The sequence below is a fragment of the Peromyscus maniculatus genome, chromosome 7 (genome assembly GCF_049852395.1).
Source record: "Peromyscus maniculatus bairdii isolate BWxNUB_F1_BW_parent chromosome 7, HU_Pman_BW_mat_3.1, whole genome shotgun sequence".
In the NCBI taxonomy this organism is placed as follows: domain Eukaryota; kingdom Metazoa; phylum Chordata; class Mammalia; order Rodentia; family Cricetidae; genus Peromyscus; species Peromyscus maniculatus.
In genome coordinates, this window is record NC_134858.1 from 5,306,927 (window position 1) to 5,327,943 (window position 21,017).

Consider the following 21,017-nt stretch of genomic DNA (forward strand, 5'->3'; position numbering starts at 1 on the left):
GGCGCCGTTGGGGGCGTGGCGCCGTTGGGGGCGTGGCGCCGTTGGGGGCGTGGCGCCGTTGGGGGCGTGGCGCCGTTGGGGGCGTGGCGCCGTTGGGGGCGTGGCGCCGTTGGGGGCGTGGCGCCGTTGGGGGCGTGGCGCCGTTGGGGGCGTGGCGCCGTTGGGGGCGTGGCGCCGTTGGGGAGGAGGGGGCGGCGAGGAGAACCGGCCCCTGGGCTCAGCTCCTCAGCTCGTCTTCCTCCCAGCCTGGCTGTAAGATGCAGAAACCCTGTCTCGAATCCCCCCCCCCCCCAAGAAAAAAAAAAAAAGATGGCGAAAAATTCCCGGGCGCTCTGAGTTGACGGGAACTCTTAGTTACTCTGCACCAGCCAGTGACCTAATATCGGAGACTACAGTCTCAAGCTGACAGTTTCCTAAGTGTAAAGACACTTTACAGGAAGAAAAAGTCTAATTAGGTTGGTTTGATTTGAAAGACAAAGGGACTGCTTAGGAGAACATTCTGCTTTTCTGTGACTGATGCTTTTCCTTTTGAAGTTACATTTCAGGGCTAAAAAAAGAACACAACACACTACTCAGTAATGAACCTATGTTTACCTGTTGAAATCGCTCTCAGGAGCCAGCTTTCAGTTTTTGTCTTAGGAGCTAGATAGGATTTAGAAGGGAGATTTTATACCTTTACTGATTTCCTTCCAAGAAGACAGATAGAGAGATGGAGATAGATGGTAGATAGATAGAGGGAAGGAGGCGGGGAGACATTGTTCTGGTGTTGCTTTGTGTACCATCCATTATTATGCCACAGTTTATCCTTTTGGGTTATTATTACAGTTTGAGGCTGTTAGAAATGCAGTTGTGAACATTCTTATATAGGTTCTTTTTTCTTTCAGTCTTCCTGCCATTCAAAAGTTTATGAATTTTGTGTTTGTTTACTTATTTTGTGTGTGTGTGTATGAGTATTGGCCTGTATATATGTCTGTGCACTACGTGGGAGCCTGGTGCCCAGAGGACAGAAGAGTGCATCAGATCCCCTGGGACTGGAGTTACAGTTGTGAGCTGCCATGTGGGTGCTGGGAATCCCTGTACCTTGTAAGAACAGAAAGAGCTCTTAACTGCTGAACTCTCTCTCTAGCCCCTCATAAGTCTTTGTGAAGGAAACAGGAGTTTTATTATAAGGTATAAGTACAGACTGTCTTAGTTAGGGTTTCTGTGGCTGCAATGAAACACCATGACCAAAAGACAAGTTGGGGAGGAAAGGGTTTATTTGGCTTTAGGGTTTACATATTGCTGTTCATCATCAAAGAATGTCAGGACAGGAACTCAAACAGGGCAGGAACCTGGAGGCAGGAGCTGATGCAGAGGCCATGGAGGGGTGCTGCTTACTGGCTTGCTCCTCATGGCTTGCTCAGCTGCTTTTTTATAGAACCCAGGACCACAGCCCAGAGATGGCCCCACCCACAATGGGCTGGGCCCTCCCCCATCAATTACTAATTAAGAAAATGCCTTAAAGGCATGACTACAACCAGGATCTTATAGAGGTGTTTTCTTGATTGAGGTTCCCTCCTCTCAGATGACTTTAGCTTGTGTCGAGTTGACATAACATTGTCCAGCACAACTGGCCCTTGTCAGATTGACACACAAACACATCACTGTAAAGCCACAACCTTTCCTTTCTCATTCATCCTCAAATCTCTCATTAAAAATATAAATAACTTATAAAATCCTACAGCCCTTACAAATTCAAACACATTAAAAGTTCAGTCTTTTTAAAATAGCCAATCTTTTTTAAAATCCAAAGTCTTTTAAAATTCTAAGTCTCTCAGCTATGGGCTCCAGTAAAATAAAAATACTTTCTTATTTCAAGAGGGAAGAACCAGGGAACAGCAACAATCAAATCAAAGCAAAACCATACTCCCAAAGTGTAGATAACTCAACATCCAATGTTGAGGATTCATTGGCATTCTTCTGTGCTCCTCCCAGGCTTTGCTCACTTCTCTGGCTCTGCCCTCTCCATCACACACAGCCTGTCTCCTGGCTCCACTCCACTGATGTTGCTGTTCTTTGTGTCATCCCAGGGCACCACCATCTCTAAAATCCTGGGTCTTCTGCTGCAACTGGGCTGCACTTTCACCAATGGCATTTCCTGGCCTCTCACAGCTGCTCTCCACGACCCCTTCACGCCTTCGAAACCGGTACCACCGGAGTGATTCTTACATTACCAAGTTCAACTGCCAGCACAAGGTACAACCTTGGCCACTTCTGGAATACAGCTTGTGTGTGCTGACCCTGAGCAAACATTTCCCAGAATATTTCACCTCAACAATGCTGGGCTCTTCTTAATCACCACTAATTTCTCAGCTCTAGCCAACCAGTATCCAGTATCCCAGCAAAGCAAAGGCTTTTCACTTTAGTATTTCTGGTCTCTCATTAATTGCAGTTGATTCTTTTCAACCTCAGATAGCAAGAACCAAAGAATCTTAATTCAAAACAATAAATGGCTTTGGTAGAGTCTTTAAACTTCTCTCTGAAACTTCACAGGCCAGGCCTCTGTCTCTGCTTTGCTCTCAACATTCTTATCTTCTAAGCTCCTACAGAACAGCTTACCAAGTGCTGAACAACTCAATGGCTTTTCTTGCACAAAGTTCCAAAGTTCTTCCACAATCCTCCCACAAAGACCATGGTCAGGTCTGTCACAGCAGTACCCACTCCTGGTACTGACTTGTCTTAGTTAGGATTTTTGTTGCTGCATATAAAACACCATGACCAAAAAGCAAGTTGGGGAGGAAAGAGTTTATTTGGCTTACACTTCCATATCACTGTTCACTATTGAAGGAAGTCAGGACAGGAACTCACACAGGGCAGAAACCTGGAGGCAGGAGCTGATTCGAAGGCCATAGAGGGAGGGGTGCTGCTTACTGACTTGCTCTCCATGGCTTGCAGGAGAGGCTGTTTTGAAACAGGATCTTGCTTATGTAGCCCTGGCTGGCCTTGAAGTCACAATGTAGCTCAGGTTAGCATCAGACTTGGGACAATCTTGTCTTGACCTGTCAGATTGCTGGAATTATAGGCATGAAGCACAATGCCAGGCCCCTTTTCTGTCCTTATATGGGTTTTGGGGTGTGGCATGGTGTCAGATACATTTTGAAGGGCAGGTGATGCAGTCCTGAAATCCCATCACTTGGGAATTGAAGGCAGACGGATCACTGAGATATCTAGGTTAGTCAGATCTATACAGGAAGTGAAGTCCAATCAGGGCCACATAGAGTGAGACCCCTTTCCAAACAGCAACAAAAGGCTGGGAGTTGTGGCCCCTTCTGTGCTACCAGTGCTTAGAAGGTAAAGGCAGGAGGATTAGAAGTTCAAGGTTATCTTTGGGTGCTCAGAGAATTGGGGGCATGCTCTAGGCCACATGACACCTTGCCTTTAGACAAAAGCCAAAATAAATAACGTTTATATGTTTAATTTACAAAATACATTTAATTTTTAGTTATATATATATATATATATATATATATATATATATATATATATATAATTTTTTTTGAGACTCACTGTATAGCCCTGGCTAGCCTGAAACTTGCTCTGTAGACTAGGCTGACCTTAAACTCACAGAGATCTGCCTGTCAATGCCTCCCAAATTCTGGGATTAAAAGCATGCATCACTATGCCCAGCTAAATTGTGTATTTTTATAGTTAAACTTTTTTCATCATAATGTTTGTGTATTTATGTGTATCCACAGCATGCATATGGAGGTCAGAGGACAACTTCATGGAGTCAGTTCTCTCCTTCAGAGATTAAACTCAGGTGTCCAGGCTTGTTCAGGAGAGGCCTTTACCTCTGAGCCATCTCCTGGCCCAGACTTTTAAATTTTTCATATTAACTCTGTAAGTAATGCTTTAAGTATAAATTACTTTATAGGCCACATAGTGAAATCACTGATTTTAGGGTTCAGCCTAAAAATCTGCCTGCCTCTCTACGTGACTGATTGTGATGGTGACCCAACAGTTTTCAAGTTGGTTTACTCATGAGAGCTGTGTGTGTGTGTGTGTGTGTGTGTGTGTGTGTGTGTGTGTGTGTGTGTGTGCTTTCTGATAGAGCCCGGTGTCTGCCGCAGCATGAGCTGAGCATCCACACTCTTGTCTATTAGGTTTTGTTTAGTGCAGCAGCAGCAGCAGCCTGTTCACGATGGAATGCATCTTCAGGTAAAGGTTGGGGCTGAACCTCACCGCTTTCAGTTTCTGGAGGAGAAATTTCCTGGGAGGAGTCAGGGCCCCTGGAAGAGGTAAACAAGCAGGGACTGGAGGCTGTCTCTTCCATGACAGCAGTGCTGGCTGGCTTTCACATTAGTGTTAAGTTCAGCAGGGCTGGCAAGCCAAGCAGCTCCTTCCACTTCCCACTGGGTATAACAGTGTTTGGTGGCCTTTGTTTGGTTTCTATAAAAATTAGATTATATTGCAGAACCCCAGCTTTTGGTTTATATTTGTTTTACATAGTTTACAAAATGATATAAAGCAAGGTACCCAATTTCCTAATTATATAAATTTTCAGCACTTAAGAGGGGGCTGGGCCAGGGGTGTGTGGCTAAGGCAAGGCAAGGGCCTCTACCATTGTCCTCAATGCAGAAGAGAGCTAAAGACACAAGCTGGGTGGGGATGGGGGTCTAGTCTCGGAGAAACTGGCCAGTAGAAGTAAGGGTTTAATGGGAGAGAAAGCGACCTTTTAAAAACATTTTATTTATTTTGAGAGAGGGAAGAGGGAAGGGAGAGATATCGAGCATGTGACGAGTGAAAGTCAGAGGACAACTTTAGGGAATCAGTTCTCTCCTTCACCATGTGGGAGTCAGGGTTGGCAGCAAGGGCCTTTGCCTGCCCAAGTGACTTTTTTTTTCTCCTTTGAGGCAGGGTCTCTTGTCTCCCAGGCTAGCCTCCGATTCAGTTGTGTAGTAGCTGAGAATGTTTGAGTTTCTGATCTTCCATCCACACCCTGAGTCCTGAGGTTATAGGAGCAAGCCTGCTGGCTAAGTTTTGTATGGTCTTAGGGATTGATCATTTGTACACGCTAGTTGAACTACCTGCTAAGTACTAAGCCATATCCCATCCCAGGCCATAATTTGTTTAGAGGTTTTTGTTTTGTTTTGTTTTTTGAGACAGGATCTCATGTCTCTCAGGGTGGTCTTGAATTCACAATTAAACTCGGGATCTTCCTGCTCTACCTCTCAAGTGTTGGGGTTACAGATATGGGTACCATATCCGTGAGAAGGTGACTCTTGGTTCTTATGCTTTCATCATGGATAAATTTAAAAATCTGTAGTTAATCCAGGAATTCTTTGGGAGTGCCCAGGGGAAAGCATCCCAGCTAGCTTTGTCTTGCTGTCAATACTCAGCTAATACTCAAAGATCAGTACCTCACTCAGCTATCACTAGAGAAACTTCCTCCTTCAGCAGATGGAACAAATACAGAGATCCATAGTCAGACGTTATGCAGACAGTGAGTGGCCTTGGAACACTCAGCTCTAAGTGGGATATCTCTATCAAATCCCTCCCCTCAGAGCTCAGGGAATCCTGCAGAAGAGGAGGCAGAAAGAGTGAAAGAGCCAGAGGGGATGGAGGGCACCAAGGAAACAAGGTCATCTAAATCAATGGGATAGACTCACATATGAACTTGCAGAGACTGAGGCAGCATGCACAAGGCCTGTATGGGTCCTAGAGCTGAAAGGAGAAGTGGACACACTCCCCCATCCCTAACCCAGATGCAATTGATAACCACTTGCAAATGAAAATTTAGTTTCCTTCAAGGGAGCCTTACTGGAGAAGGCTGCGTGCCCAGCAGTAGATGGTCAATGGAATATGAACTTAATGATGTCTTTGGAGGTTTCTTGTCTCATAATGTCCTGTCAGAGCTCTTCCTTTTTTAAAATTAAAAAATTTAATAATTATATATAATAAATTAAAAAAAATAAATATTAAAAATATATTTTATATTTACAAATTTAAAATATATCCTTTCTTTTTAGCCTATAGGTCCTTTGCATATATATTATGGCTTTCAGTTGAGTGTTTTTATGGGATTCCTGAGTATGTGAACAAGTGGGTCTTTGTTTCTGTGCCTACTCTTGAGCTTTTTTCTTCTGTTTGTTTGTCCAATTTCAATGTGTTAGTTTTTGTTTTATCTTATTATCTTATCTATCTTATATTATTACCATCCCATAGACACCTGTTTGTTTTTTACTGAGATACAGAAAGTGGGAGGAGGTGGGGAAGAACTGGGAGGAGCAGAGGCAGGGGAACCGTAAGTAGGATATATTATGTGAGGAAAAAAATCATTTCAATAAAAGGAAAGAAAAAGAAAAAGAAAAAGAAACCTCAGCCAACTGACAGAGGAAAGGGTGACTTGGGCTCTTGTTGGTTGTGATTTCAGAACAAGTGGCTCCAAGGTTTGGAACTCTCGGTGAGGCCTGTGATGGAGTGAGCTATTTACCATCTCATTCTGGAAGCAGAAAACAGAGACCTGGGTTCCACAACCCACTTTGAGGGCAGGCCTCCCAGGGCCTGTGTACTTCCTGTTGAACCCTGCTTCTTAATGGTCTCAACTACCCAACAGTACCAACCCTGGGGACTGAGCATTTAAACACGTAGAGGACAGTCATCAGAGCCAGATCAATACCAATTAGCTGGTTTACAATGTCTGGTTTAGCGGTTTGTTTGTTTGTTTGTTTGTTTGTTTTTTTGTTTGCTCTGACAAGGTCTCATGTAGCCCAGGCTTGCCTTGAATTCCTGATGCTCCTGTCTCCATCTCCTGAGTGCTGGGCTTACAAATTCATACTGCCCAGCCTGGTGCATGCTGTGCTGGCTGGACAAGCACTGCACCAACTGAGCCATACCCCCAGCGCTGGACCACAGGGTTGTGTGTTGAGCTGAATTTGGTTAGAGCCCCATCACATTAGCACTGACAAGCACCCATATTGTCTTTTCTCACCCTCTAAACACCAGGTGTTGTTTTCTCACTTGGAACTGTGGTCATATCTCCAGTGCTCAGGTGGCAGCTGTTCCCCAGGGCCTCTTGTATGGTGACATTTATCTAGCTTCCCAGTCACGGAGGTGCAGCTGCTTCAGGCCACAGGTGTCTTTTCCATTTGTGTGTTCAATGTCACATCACTGCAGGGCAAGTTGGGAGAAGCCAACCAGACAAGTCTCTTTGCAGATCCCAGATAACAAATTCTTGAGATTTTTAAATGGTTATATACGTATTTCCAGAAAGGGAAGGGCCTTTGCTGATGTGTTTGAGAGATTGTTATGCTTTGAAGCATTTGAAATGGTTTTGCCAAACAAGCCCATGCAGGGTCCTAGAGGCAGTCACACGTGCTTGCTCATCCTCTTGGCTATAGAATCAGGAGCGTCTTCAGGTCTATGCATTTCCTAGTCCGTAGCTCACTGTCAATGTCACTTTAAATCCTTGTTGTGGAGAGGATGCTAAGGCACATGAAGCTGTACTTGGAGTTTTATTGCTGGTTTCCTTGTCTGTTGCTTCTCTGTCCACACAGATTTCTTAAGATTCTTGGGTATATCTGGGCTCCTATGACCTAAATAAATCCATTGCCTCTAATTCAGCCAGCTAAGCAAGATGGTATGTTTTGAGGATTCATGAGTTGATACATGGGGCATAGTTAGACCAGTCTCAGCACACAGTAGGCACTCAAATGCTAGTCATTGTTGTTTATTGAATGCATATTATTTGTACAGAAACTTCATGTGCTGGGCTGTGATTAGCTGCAGAGTGGTCTTCTAAAAGCTGAAAAGACAGAAAGGAAATGGCAGTACACGGCATTGGGAGTAATCACTTAAACAAATAATTTGGGGGCTTGGGTGTGGCTTGCTGTTTGAGTACAGTATATGTTTAGCAGGCATGAGACCGTAGTTTAAGTCCCCAGAACATTCTCCTGCTCTCAAAACAAATAAACATCAACAGCAGCCCAAACCATCTGATCATGCACTGTTGTGTTTCTGTTTATTTGTTGGTTTGGTTTTTTGAGATAGGATCTTGCTATGTAGCCCAGACTGGCTTTGAACTCATGGCAATTCCCCTGCCTCAGTGTCCTGAGTGATGGGATAATAGGAATGAACTTTCACAGCCAGCTGGCCCATATATTAGAATCCTGAAATTATGCCAGGACAGTAGTCCTCTGGCTTCTGCCTACCTCTTCACCCCATCTAGAGTCACACTGTTTCGCTTGTTCTCTAAACTCTGATAACACTGACTCCTTTCATTTTCCGGCCTGAGAGCGCTGGGACTCTCCTTCTGTTTTGGCTCAGTGATGGAGCCTGAGCACTTGAGATGTCTGGCATAGAGGAGCAGCACATGGCCTTGTGGGATGAATGCAGGACTAGTATTTGCTGTCTGGCTTGAGCCGCCACATGCCCTGTTTTCACTGTGCTGATGTCTGTTCTGTCTCTGGCCTGAGTACATCACTCCTGTAGAGACTCATTCCCTGAAGCCCTCCTTTGAACACACTGTCCTGCACAGGCCCCTCTGCCATCAACAGAGAGGAGAATCTGGGGTTCGAGAGTGAGGTTCCCCAGTCCGCTCTCTCTTCCTTGTGCCTGTGGGCCGGGGTGTAAGCTGCTCCAGTGCCTGTTGGCTGGCTGCCATGTCCCCACCATGACGATCATGGACACACCCTCTGAAACTGCGTCCCCAAAACCAGTTTGTTTAAAGCTGTCTTGATCATGGTGTCTCTTCACAGCAATAGAAAAATAACTAAGAAACCATCCCCATCCATAGGCTAATTTTTAAAATCTGGGACTTCCACCTCTCATCTACAATGCCTTTTTAGCATGGGACATTGGTGTGTAGCCAGCACTTGCTCTCATGTGGTCAGCATTAACCGTCTCCCTCCTGTTTCTCCGCTGCTTTTCCAGTTCTCCATGTGCTCTGCAGTTTGAGTCCAAAATACAGGAAATAGGGGAGCCTGGGCTGTGCAGCAGGACCACGTCTCAAAACCAAACCAAAACACCCAAAAAGCTAGCATAGTGGCTCACACTTATCGCCCTGGGACTCTGGAGACAGAGGCAGGAGACTGACGTGCATTCAGTCTGGGCTACAGGAGGAGATTGGCCTCAAATACAATAACACAACAACAAAAAGCTGGGTGTGGTGTCCCAAACCTGTAATTATGGCATTTGGGAGGCAGAGGCAAGAGGATTACCACAAGTTTAAGGCCAGCCTGATCTACATAGGGAATGCTAGGCTAACCAGAGCTACACAGCAATAAGCTGTCTCCATATATGTGTGTATATGGCTGGTGAGGTAGCTTAGCAGGTTCCTGATGCCCTGATAGCCATACATGTCCACACTCAGGCACACAAAACAAAAATGTAACTTAAATTAAGTACATAAAACAAAACAAAATATTCTAGATTCCTATTTTTCTTTGTGCAATTTCTATAAACTGTTTCTAGAATATTCCTAGTCTGTGCCCTTCCCTGTCAGGTGTTTCCCACTTAGAGGACAAGCTCCTAACGGAGCTCTCATTCTGCGTTGATTTCATCATCATCCTTCTGCTCAGAGCAGGTGTATATACTTGTTAAAAGATCTTGCCACTGTTTAAAATCCCCCACAGGATCAGAGAAGTAAGCTATCTGAAATGGGACACATGATTAGAACAGACTGATCACTGAAGATGTAAAATGGTTGGGAGAGCCACATCAATGGTCGCTGTCATCAGACCTTAGACCACAAAGCCACACCAGATCTTGTCGCTCCCTTGTTTTACACTGTCCAGTGAATACTAGATGCCAGCGTCTAAAGGAAGCTGAGGAAGAGTGGCTCAGTGGTTTGAACGGATACTCACCCTAGAGGATAAATGGAAGAAAACAGCACAAAAGAGAGCTAACACCTTCAGTCACCAGGGAAATGCCAATTAAAACAAAATTGCATCATTACTCTGCTTGCCACCTGTCCAGCCTTCTGTCATTTCTCACCTGGACTACAAATTTACATTATCTCTCTTCTTTTTGTTTTCTTTTTGGAAATAATTTATTATACAGTGTGTGTGTGTGTATGTGTGTGTGTGTGTGTGTGTGTGTGTGCGCGCACTTACATGTGGAGGTCAGAGGACAACTGTGGGAACTGGTTTCCCTTGTACTGAGTGGGTCCTAGGGATCGAACTCAGGTCAGGCTTGGTGGCACGTGCCTTCATCAGCTGAGCAACACTCTCACCACCACTATTATGGCCCAGGCTTACCTTGAATTCTCAGCAATCCCCCTGCCTCAGCCTCCTGAGTGCTGGCATTTCTCTCCTACTTTTGTTTTATTATAATCAGTTCTCCTTATTACAGGTGCATGACTTTGTTTAGAGGACCTTGTCACATCTCTGCTCAAAGTGTCTTACTGGACCTTAGATTTTTTTTTTTTTTCCGGAGCTGAGGACCGAACCCAGGGCTTTGCCCTTGCTAGGCAAGCGCTCTACCACTGAGCTAAAGCCCCAACCCCTGGACCATAGATTTTAATGTAAGTGGTAGGCAGTTCAATTGCAAAAAGATTGCTTTTTTGAACACATGGAATGATTAAATGTGAATAAATAATAATTTTGAATCATACTGTGTCATACACAAAACCAAAATGTACTAGACTTAGATGCAAAGTTTAAAATCATGAAATTCTGTAAAAAAAAAACAAATGGGAGAAAAATCTTCATTGAGTTAGCAGAGTTTCTTGGGTAAGGCCCCCCTCTGTGAACTATATGAAAAGAAAAGTTGCTCACATGGACACAATGAAAAGCTAACACTGTTTTCTTCAGAAGACACTATCCAATGACTGATACTGAATGACCTTGGTGGGCAGTTTTCTTCCCAACTGTTCCAATCTGAAAGCACTATCAGTGTGTGTGTGTGAGTGCACGTGCACATGCACAGGTGTTAGTGTGGAGGCCACAGGTTGAGTTGTGTTCCTTCCTCAACTGTGCTCTACTGTGTGTGTGTATTAAGGCAGGGTCTCTCATCTGACCCAGGTCATTTCTGCCTTCAGTTCTGGGATTAGAGGCGGGTCATCGCAGCTACTTGGCATGTGTATGCCTCTTCACCTCCTGCTTCCTCTTCATCTGGCTGTGACCCTGCCCCTCTCCTTCCCAGCATTCTCTCAGTTTGGATCGCCTGCTTAACTTCTTCTTGCCTAGCTATTTGCCAGTCAGCTCTTTATTAACAATGACAGCAACACATCTTCACAGTGTACAAAGGGATTATTCCACAGTATTTCCCCCTTTTTGTCTAATTAAAAAAAGGTTTTAACTTTAACATAGTAAAATTATGTACAACAAAAACAGTTATCAAGTAAGAATTACAGTTACAATACACAGTCCATTTGTATTTGACAAATTTAATGAAAATATCTATCTTTGTGAGTCTAAAGTTTTATACCTAATTTACTTCTAAAACTATAAGCTTAACTATTTAGTCTTTAACTCCATCAAAGACCCCAGAAGAGTGTAATACTACCTAACAACAGACATCTGGCTGCCTGGACAGTCACCCAAAATTGCTCTGTAATTTTGGGGCATCCATCTTTGGCCTATAGGCCTAGTATATCTGGCGGACATTTCTGAGAAGCAGGAAACTTTGAAGGACTGTTCTACCTTGTCTTGATAAAGTTTGGCAGTTGCTTTTTTTTTTTTTTGCATCCTACTGGTCTAGTTTGGATAGCGTACTGTCAGCAGTTGAAGCAAGGGCAGTTTTTTGCCCAAATGACTAGCTTTTGCCACAAAGAAAGTAAACCCCACAGGGAGGTTCTTTGATGCCTGTAGCTAGAGTTTTCTTGTTTGGCCCACAGTCAGGACAAATCTCTCTCACCCACCAGTCCCACAGCCACTCAGACCCAACCAAGTAAACACAGAGACTTATATTGCTTACAAACTGTATGGCCATGGCAGGCCTCTTGCTAACTGTTCTTATAGCTTAAATTAGTCCATTTCTATAAATCTATACCTTGCCACATGTCTTGTGGCTTACTGCCATCTTTACATGCGGCTTGTCGTGGTGGCGGCTGGCAGTGTCTCTGACTCAGCCTTCCACTTCCCAGAATTCTTCTCCTCCTTGTCCTGCCTATACTTCCTCCTGCCTGACTACTGGCCCAATCAGTGTTTTATTTACTAACCAATCAGAGCAACACATTTAACATACAGAACATCCCACAGCAGATGCCCATCATCTTCTTTGAAGTAGATGGGTGCTGTCAGGAGCAGACGTGTCTCACTGTCATGAAAAGCCTCAGGTTACTAAATATCTTAAATGCCATATTATGTAGGTCTTTGAAGTGTTTGAAGACCATCTATCTTTCTAAATATATCTGTTTAACTTTGAAAATGTACCTAATATGACTATAAGTTTATCATAGATGGCTATTCTGTATTTTTAATTATAAATTACATTTTAAAATGAGCTGCATAGGGGTGGGGAGGGGTGATGGAAGGGCAAGAAATAGGGGGTGAGAACATAGGGAAATGGGAGGGTTGAGCTGGAGCAGGGACAGAGTGGGAGAGCAGGGAAGGAGATAACCATGATAGATGAAGACATCATGGGAGTGGGAAGAGGCAGAGTGCAGGGGAAGCTCTCAGGAATCCACAGGGATGACCGCACCTTGGACTGCTGGCACTGATCGAGGGGGTGCCTGCGCTGGTCTACTCTGGTGACTGGTCTAGTGACTACCCCAACTATCATCCAGTGACTGATGGAGGTAGATACAGGGATCCACAGCTGGGTACCAGGCTAAGCTCCAGGAATCCAGTTGATGGGAGAGAGGAGGGATTCTGTGGGCAGGGGACATCAAGATCATGATGGGAAGATGTGCATAGATGACCAGCCACACTGGTGGAGACCCATGAACTGTAGACTAGTGGCTGTGGAGCCCCCATGGGACTGGATTAGGCCCTCTGGATATGGGAGACAATTGTTTAGCCTGAACTGTTTGGGGGGACACCTGAGCATGGGGGTAGGGGATCAAGATCCATCCCTGGTACATGGGCAGGCTTTTGGGAGCCTGGAGCCTGCGGTGGGGCAGCTTGTGTAACCTTGGTGTGGCGGGGAGGGCCTTGGACCTGCCTTGGTTCCATGTGCTGGGCTCTACTGACTCCCCATGGGAGACCTTGATTTGGAGGATGTGGGGATGGGGGGGTGAGGGGTAAGAGGAGGAAGGAGGTGGGATCTGTGGGTGGTATGTAGAGTGAGTAGAAAATTTCTTAATTAAAAAAAAATGAGCTGCATAAACACAATACCCCAAACAAGAGTAGAAACATATAACAAAATTAACTTTAAGTTTCTATCAATAAACCATACCAATCTATCAATAAAAAATCCATACCAATGAAAAATATTTTGAGATTAATAGTTGTTTTTTGGATTAAAGTAGATTCCATAATAAAGCCTTTTATTTCATCATTTCTATATTAGATCCCCCTTTTTTTCTTTAGAAAGATCTTTGAATTTAACTCCTTTGTTTAGCCTTTTCCTTGACTATGACCAATTATAGTTTGTAACCAACCCCCATCCCAAATGATGACAAATATCCATAACCCATCTTTTGAGAATACAAGCATTGTTTTTTCTAGAGTGCTTCCTGTTGTCTTGGAATGCTGGCATCTTTGGGGAACCCTGAAAAAATTCAAGATAATGGTTAAGTCCTGACTGGAGTAGTCTGTGAGGCTGGACCATCTCATCCAGCAGCCTTGAAGCTGTTCTGGATGGAGAACTCTGAGGAAATTATAACAGAGGCATTTTAAAATGCTGGATCACCTGGGCCATTTGTTTTCATTGGTGTTTGGACCCTTGTTCTGAAAATACACAAACCTTTAAAGGAAATATACATATCTGCATTAATGTAAGTATAGACTGTGTGTTGTACTAAAGCCAGCCAAAAATGAGCTGTTTGAGCAGGTAAAATATACATCATATATCTTGTAGTTTTTTTAGGTTTATTTGTTTATGTTTCAGAGGGGTCTTCCTCGATCAAACTTAATCTTTATCAACCTTAAATCAATCCACAGCCTTCCATTTTCTGTGGGAACAAAAGCACAACCTCTTCCCCAAAGCAACATATCTTTTGACTTCCTTTGTGAAGTCAAGACATTTTAAAAATATACATTGGTTTAATCCAGCAACTTTACAATCCAATGTCTCTCAGCAGCTATTGTTTGTTCATCAGCATTCAAAAACTTCAAAGACAACATAATAACACACAGGATCCAGACTCCTGTGTATTTTCCATCTTTACATGACTTCTCTCTTTTATATTACTTTATTTCTTGTTAAAGGACTTTTTTAAACTATTTTTTTCTATGACTGTCTATATCCTTTCTCCTTTCCTTCTCAAGCCTATTTACATCTTTAAACACACTGTAACCTGTTTAGAGATTTCTTTTGTCTGGGTCTGTCTTTATTGAGCATCTGTAGTGTTCTTTGATTGCATGAGACAAATCTTAAATTGCTATGTCAGCTGCTGGCATGGTCAGCTTAGTGCATAGTGCTGGTGCATGATGGCTGGTGGCTGGCTCCATCCTGCACACAGCTGCTGGGAGATGCATCTCTGTATTGTGGCTGGCATGAGACTGTGAGACTAGGAAGCCATGTTAGGCTCCATTTTTGTATATTTGGAACCTTTTCTTAAGCTTTCTCAGTTTTTATGTGGACATACATGGCCAGATTTGTGGCACCATTTGTAGGTAGGTGTAGCTGGAAGTTTCTCCAGTCCCACCTGGCCCTGAGGTCTGGATGAATCTCTCCCACCCTTGGTCCCACAGCCCATAAAATAATTACATAGAGGCTTAATATTAATTACAAACTGTATGGCCTATAGCTCAAGCTTCTTGCTAGCTAGCTCTTATAATTTAACTAAACTCATTTCTATTAATCTATGTATCACCACATTTTCCGTGGCTTTACCTGTGTCTCATTACATGTTGCTGTTTGGACGGTGGGCTGCTGTCTTCCAATTCCACACTTCTCTCTTTATCTCTACTTGGATTTCCTGCCTGCCTCTAAGCTGTATTGCCATAGGCCAAAGCTGCTTTATTTATTAGCCAATGGGAGCAACACATATATTCACAGCATACAGAAAGATATCCCACAGCAGGTGGGGTTTTTCTTTGTGACCGCCAGCTCCCCAATAAACAACATGGAGACTTATTATTAATTATAAATACTCAGCTGATAGCTTAGGCTTGTTATTAGCTAGCTCTTACAACTTAAATTAACCCATATTTCTTATCTACACTCTACCATGTGGTGGTACCTTTTTTCAGGATACATGCTCATCTCCTGTTTCCTCTGCATTTGGCTGGTGACTCCGCCCCTCTTCTTCCCAGTCATTCTCTCAGTTTGGATCTCCTGCCTACCTCTTCTTGCCTAGCTATTGGCCAGTCAGCTCTTTATTAACAATGACAGGAACACATCTTCACAGTGTACAAAAGGATTATTCCACAGCAGCCCACTGAGACATCTTAGCCTTCCTCCTGGCTCACTTATTTGGCTAGGCTGGCTTCTGGTCAACCTAGGACTTCCTGTCTCTGCCTTCCCAGTGTTGGGGTTACAGGCACATACCACCATGTACAGCTTTCTGTGTGGATATTGGGGATTCAAATTCAGGTTCTCCTGCTTGTAAGGCAAACACCCTATGAACTGAGTTTACTGGCTAGTTTTATGTCAACTTGACACAAGCTGGAGTCATCTGAGAGGAGGGATCCTCAATAAAGAAAATGCCTCCATAAGATCGGCCTGTATGCAAGCCTGTGAGGCAATTTCTTAATTAGTGATTCATGGGGAAGGGATCAGCCCATTGTGGGTGGGGTCATCCTGGGCTAGTAGTCCTGATTCTATAAAAAAACAGGCTGAGCAAGCCATGGAGGGCAAGCCAGTAAGCAGCACCTCTCCATGGCTTCTGCCTCTGCTACTGCCTCCAGGTTCCTGTATTATTTGGGTTCCTGTCCTGTTTCCTCAGATGATGAGCAGAGATGTGGAAGTGTAAGCCAAATAAACCCTTCCCTCCCCTTGAATAAAAAAAAGAAATAAAAAGGAAAGGACATGGCTACTCCTAGGTATGGTAGAGGAAAAAATTTATTATGGATATGTGGGAGAACGTAGCCAGAGGCAGGGACATCTGGGAGTGTCCAGGGCAGATAAGGACTCTGAGCCAAGTAAGGAGGCCAGGGGTGAGGTGGGGTGGGGTGGGGTAGGGTGGGTGGGAGTTCGGGAGTGGTGCATGGACTACACCAGACACAGCAGCCAGGAGGTCCAAATCAAGTAGACATATAGCCAAAATGGTTGGATTATATAGGGAAGGGCAGCTGGGAGAAGAGCAATCCAGCCTCTGGCCTGGAGAGTTCAGAGTAGTGGGTGGGGTATGCTAGCCAGGAGGGTCCTGTTAACAGATAGGGACTGAGAGGTGTAGGGAGAACCTGGTGGCCATTGTCCACTGTGATATGTTAAATAGGCACCTCACCTGTTTGTCCCAGGTTTGAAACCTAAGACTCCCCAATTGTTTTGATCATGGTGTTTCATCATAGCAATAGAAACCCAAATAAGACACTGTGCTCTCTCCCCAGCTCTCCAGAGTGTGAGACCAAAATGAGCCATCTTAGAAATGCTTTCACTCAAAAATTAAGGCCTAAGATTTCTCCTTTTGGGAATAGGCCATTAGTTACTGAAACCAGTCAGTTCAGATTTCAGAAACCAGGAAGTGTAAAAGTACAGAGTCACAAGATAGTCACGAGGTAATGCCTGCTGGACTATGGAATGTCCTCTCCCTGGTTTCCAGGGTAACTGGCCACAGAAATGCCCCCACCTGAGGGCAGCCAATGAGAAATGGTGGTGGGTAACCACTCCCTTAGAAGTAATTTCTAGAAGTCCCTAGAAGCGAGCCAATCAGAATTGTACCCGTACTAGCACGCCTAAATGATGTAACCTTGTGACTTTTCCCTTTAAAAACTGAGCTTGCAGACAGGTGGACACTTCCTCCAGCCTCCACTGCGTTGGATGTATTGGACAAAGTCCCTGCCTAGGCTTGTATTGCTTTTGGATATCCAGAATTAAACCTTGCTTTTGCATTCCGGCATGCTCGTCTTTGGTGGTCTCTCTGGGGGTCACGATCTGGGCACAACACAGAGGACTTTTTATTTAAGTTCTATCCTACTCAACATTTTCATCAATGAACTTGTATGAAATTGAAGAAGGTTTACCTATGGAGCAAAACAAAAAGCAGTTTGCTCTTTGTAGAATGTTCTCCAGGGGTTCATGCTTCTGGGAGGTGAGAGGACCTTTAGGAAGCGGTGAATAGTGGGAAGCCTTCCAGTTAGTTACTGGGAGCATGTTCCAACTCCCCTCTTCCTTTCTTTCAGACCCTGGCCACAGATGCATGGCTTTGTTGTGTGCTGCTCATCTGCCACCAGAGGCTTCATGCCGCATGTGTCTGCAGACATGACCCGGCACCTCCAAACTGTGAGCCACAGTGAACTTGAAGTTAACACACACTGAATGGCATCTAACACAGGGAAGCAGCGAACCAAAAGCAATTCAGAAGCAAACACTGGGGAAATTATTAATTGATAGACAGACCCTCATGTAGCACAAGCTGGCTTCAAACTCATTATGTAGCCAAGGATGGCCTTGAACTTATGATCCTCCTGCCTCCCCGTCTCTAGTGCTGGGGTTACTGGCTTGTACCATCATATCCAATTCTGTTTGGTGCTGGGGATTGAGCATAAGGTCTGTGTTTACTAGGCAAGTCTTCTGCTAACCAAGCCCCAGGCCAGGAACGTGCACCTTTAAATGCCGAATGTTGGGGCTGGAGAGACAGCTCTGTGGCTAAGAGCATTGGCTGCTCTTGCAGAGGACCCAGATTCATTTAGTTCCCAGCACCCACATGATGGCTCACAACTACCTGTTACTCCAGTTCCAGGGGATCTAACAGCTGTTTCTGGCCTCTTTGGGTAGTAGGCATCCACGTGGTACATACACACATATGCAGACAAAACACTCATATACATAAAAGTAAAATAATTTAAATGTGGATTGTTTTACACAGTAATTCATCCTTGTGAGACCTCGAGTGCAGAACAGACTCTTGAAGGAGTCAACACATTCAAGACTTATATGTTAACTCAACAAGAATTAAGACAAGAACTTCACAGCTCCCAGACTAGCTCACCTCCATTCTTGCACAGTTTGCTTCTCAGGAACGAGTTCCCTGCCCACCACCACCATTACAATGCAGAGCACAGGAACACCAAAACCAAAAGAATAGGAACTGAACTTCCGGAAGCCAGTGTGAACTCCAAATTAAAAGGTCGAGAAGTAGATATTACTGTCATCACTAGGAAGTGAAACCAATAATGCAAAAACCAGGGAGACGGGCCATCTCTGCTGTCAGAGTGCCCTCTGCTGTGGAGGGTCTTTTCCTCTTCATGCCTGCTGTGAGCAAGTATTTCCTCACCCCCAACAAACACCTTTCTTTAATGGCTGATTCTGTTGGCTGCTGTCTGTGGTGTCTGAGATTTCTCTGCTGCCATCTCTTGTACTCCAGACTCTTCCGGCCTTTTAATTCTTTAACTGGAAGAGAACAATCTCAAGCAAGATCCCTGGACTGTGTCATTTCAGAGGCTCTTCTTGGGTTTCTTCTGAAGATGGTATCAATTTGGGATCTTGTCTTGGGATTTCTTTTGAGGACCACTGACTCATGGAGATGCTACTCGTATGATAAGCTGCAGAGATGCATACCATCACCAAATGGCTGTCTTATGCTCTGGATCACTGTCATCACTTAAGTTTTATTGTGGCTCCTTAGAGAGACCCTCCTCGAGGCACGCTGACTGCTGCCTCTCTATCAGTTCAAGGCAGTCAAGACCTCAGAGCAGTTAGGGTGACCTCTGAGAGGGCAGAAGGAAAGACTAGGAGTTCAACAGACTCCCTGGTAGACAGAGAGGGAAGAGGCCTTGGCTAGGTAAATAACAAATTTCCAAACAAACACACAAAAAACAAAACCATCACAAGCAATGATCTGAATCTGAACTTACTTTTTATTTTGCTTGAATAAAGTACCTAAGTTAAAAATCCAGAGTTGAATAGACACAGTTCTTTTCCCGGTTGATCCGATGGGAAATTGTTAGGTTCTGGGCAGGTCTTGAGGTGACTGCAGATACACAGGTCTGCTTTCAACTCCAGGCACCCTTCCAAATTCATTAAGATCTGAACCGATGCCGGTATCACTGAGAAGACGGTGCTTCTCTGCTTGGCATTCCATGAGCCATCTCAGATAAGTAAAGCTAGATATGAATGTGGGGTTGTGCTGTGGGATGGTCTGTATGTCAAATGCTCTGACTGGTCAATAAATAAAACAATGATTGGCCAGTGGCCAGGCAGGAAGTATAGGCGGGACTAACAGGAGAATTGAGAGAACAGGAAGGTGGGAGGAGATACTGCCAGCCACCATGACAAGCCACATGTGAAGATGCCGGGAAGCCACAAGCCACGTGGCAAGGTATAGATTTATAAAAATGGATTAATTTAAGCTGTAAGAACAGTTAGCAAGAAGCCTGCCACGACCATACAGGTTGTAAGCAATATAAGTCTCTGTGTTTACTTGGTTGGGTCTGAGCGGCTATGGGACTGGCAGGTGAGAGAGATTTGTCCTGACTGTGGGCCAGGCAGGAAAACTCTAGCTACGGGGTTGAGGGTGTATTTTCAGCTTCCCAAATGAAGTAAAGAAAAAACAGTGTGGGAGCGATAGAGCAGTTACAGTGTGAACACCCTAGGGCTATTGAGTCCCACAAAGAGGAAAGTGTTTGTTGCACAAGCCTGGGCTCATTTGCTGGAGCTCCCGTAAAGGTGGAAGGAGAGAATGAACTCAACAAATTGTCCTCTGACCTCCACAATGGTGTTGAGGAAAATGTAGGCCAACACACACACACACACACACACACACACACACACACACACACTACATACAGAGAGATACACAGACACATATACACACTACATACTACATACACAGACACACACACAGACATACACACAGACACACACTACATACACACAGACACACACATACATACACACACACTATATATATATATATACAGAGACACACAGATATACACATACATATGCTAAATAAACAGAAAGGGGTAATAAACCCCCCCCAGAAATAGACTGCATAATGCTCTATTAACTTTGAATTTTCTCAATGCTAATGAGAAAGGAACAACAGTTGCAGAGAGACATTGGATAATAGAAAAAAAAACTACAGAATTGAATCAGCCTATATACTTTAAGGATGTACTGACCTCAGAATGGAAACCAGGATATGTGTTACGTTGGGGACGAGGTTTTGCTTTTGTTTCTACAGGAGAAGATAAGCTGTGGATACCATCAAAATTGATAAAGGTTCGATTTGAACAAGAGAGACCTCTTAATTAGAAGAGGTGATAATTCATCAACCAGCATGACCATCCAATTTAAACTAACTTATACCATTAACACATGCCTTTTCATGTAATCAGATATAACTTGCCAAAAAGAAACCTCCTCAAAGTTAGTCTTGGGGAAAGGTTTTTGTTTTTGTCTTTTAGGAGAATGAAGGCTAAGGAATCTGAAGAACACTGGACACATGAAACAACTGAAGAAAAAGGACAAATCATCTAAAAAAAATGTCCCAAGAAAACGAATAAAATGGCCTATTGGTATATCATCTATAAAATTTCAAAAGTCTTCCTAAATATTTGTTTCTTCTCTCCTTTAAAGACATTTAACACTAATGGTCTTCTTGTAGTCCCAGTTCAATTAAAAATTAAAGCTGGCTTTGGAGTTGGAGAATGGCTCTCTCCTTTAAACCCAAGCATGTTGTTAAAAGGAAAATGCAAACTCCCTGTATCATGCCAGAAGAAAGAGCCATCTTCTGATAGGAACAGGAGAAAAAACAGAAAAACAGAAAACAAAAATTTAAGGGACTATTCTATTGCTACTAATCTCAGTTCTTTGATTTTATTCTG

General features: G+C 43.9%; 1 long non-coding RNA gene across 1 annotated transcript; it reads left to right on the plus strand.

Annotated features, from left to right (window-relative positions):
• The first annotated feature begins 128 nt into the window (after positions 1-128).
• LOC121830734 (uncharacterized) lies at positions 129-19,075 on the plus strand. Its single transcript, XR_006073912.2, has 3 exons — positions 129-455; positions 2,070-2,235; positions 17,370-19,075. It is a non-coding gene; the product is annotated as an uncharacterized LOC121830734 (long non-coding RNA).
• Positions 19,076-21,017: the final 1,942 nt, after the last annotated feature.